Source organism: Trichechus manatus, unplaced genomic scaffold (genome assembly GCF_000243295.1).
Source record: "Trichechus manatus latirostris isolate Lorelei unplaced genomic scaffold, TriManLat1.0 scaffold00092, whole genome shotgun sequence".
Lineage (NCBI taxonomy): Eukaryota > Metazoa > Chordata > Mammalia > Sirenia > Trichechidae > Trichechus > Trichechus manatus.
Window position 1 is genome coordinate 6,904,208 of NW_004444028.1, and position 1,769 is coordinate 6,905,976.

General features: G+C 44.5%; 1 pseudogene; it reads right to left on the reverse strand.

The window, feature by feature from the left end:
• Positions 1 to 1,769, reverse strand: part of LOC111821609 (5-hydroxytryptamine receptor 3C-like) — a 7,165-nt pseudogene that overhangs the window by 4,085 nt on the left and 1,311 nt on the right.

Consider the following 1,769-nt stretch of genomic DNA (forward strand, 5'->3'; position numbering starts at 1 on the left):
CTTATACAATATTTGTCCTTCTGTGACTGACTAAATTCACTCAGCATAATGCCCTCCAGGTTCCTCCATGTTATAAGATGTTTCACAGCTTCATCGTTGTTTTTTATGGTTGTGTAGTATTCCATTGTGAGGATATACCAGAATTTGTTTATCCATTCATAAATTGATGGGCACCTAGGTTGTTTCCATCTTTTTGCTATTGTGAACAGTAGCAGCCGAGATCTTAACCACCATGCCATCAGGGCCCCAATTTAGTCCCACTACTATCAGTTTCTTGTGTACCATTCTAGAAAAAAAGAATTCATCTTCCAGCATTCAATTTTATTTACACAGATAGAGTCATACTTCCCATACTGTTTTTTGGACCTCTTTTCCTTTTAAAACTCTGATTCCTCTTCACTTCTTGGTGATAACTGTCTCTTTCTCTAGCTAACGAAGTCTTATTGGCCTTCTACTTCCCACTCAAGGGAAATCTTAAGCTTGACCCTAAGTATGTGTGGGCCATGAAGCTTACTTAGTGGCTTCCAACTGTGCCACCTTCCTTCTCCCTGTATTTTCCACCTAAGTCTTTCAAAGTTGATTGGCAGCCCAGAAAGCTATTTGTCACCAGCGTTGGCCTCGTTCTGGTTGGATTTGTCTGGTCATCCAGGCACTGTCAATGTCAACAAATGTGATTTTTGCAAGCAAAGCCAAAAAAAAAAAAAGGAAGGAGAGAGAAGAAGCTGAATCTCACATGCCATATTTAGCCACAGAAATGACATCAGCAGCTGATGTTGTGCATCCTGACAAAACAATTCCCATCCAGGATCATTAATGCCATGAGATCAGGTCGTAGTTTACTCTGGCCTTTATTTGTTTCCTAAGTGGCTCTGTGTGACTGTTCAGCTTGTCAATCACAAGTCACATACATAAAAAAGTAGGTCAGGAAAATCCAGGTTGTATGGAAAATGCCGCTGAAAAAACAGTATGGTGAATCACTGGGAATGTATTTTATGTAGAATATTCTCATAACATTCTCAAGGACAAATGTTCCCTGCAGAAATGTCACTGCAATCTCCCCCACCCCATAGGATGAACCTTTAACTGGTATAAAATCCATTCAGGGGACTCATTTCTCACCACTTGACCATGCCATGTTGGGTCGACAGGGCAGAGGGTCCTTGTTTCCTACTAGAAGCCTATGGAAAGGATGCGGGAGCCAAGTCTCACCACTTCTAGGGTGGCAGAAAGAGTGAACGAGATGTTGACATTAAGTGGGGATGCTGTAGTTGATAACTGGCCTGAGGGTCTTCTGGTTAAACACAGCCTGAAAAGCAGCGGGATCCACTCTGTGCTGGTCAAACAGTGAGCAGCTGATGGTGAAACTGTTTGCCCTTCCTGTAGAGACAATAAAGCCTGTGAAATGAAAGCGAGGTCAGCGTATTTCCTCTGTGAGAGGAGAGCCAGGGCTGGCGCCTGAGAGCCTCTTAGCAGAGAGAGAAGACATGGACACTGAGAGAAGCAGGTGAGTCCCTCCTTCCTGGGCCAAGACCCCCAAGGCCAAAGCCCTTCCTGCTAGGGCCAGGGAGGATGGGCTGGTCTGGTAGGCAAATGGTGGAAGTCGATGCGGTGAGCTGAGTCAGGGCTCAGACCTTTCTTCCCGTTTTTGCTCCCGTAGAAAGCTTACCCAAATTTGTATGCAAACAGACACTCTGGGGAGTCTTACGGCTTCCATACTCACAACCCTATATTTTTGGCCTTCATCTGACCATACTTTTATCTCTCCAGCT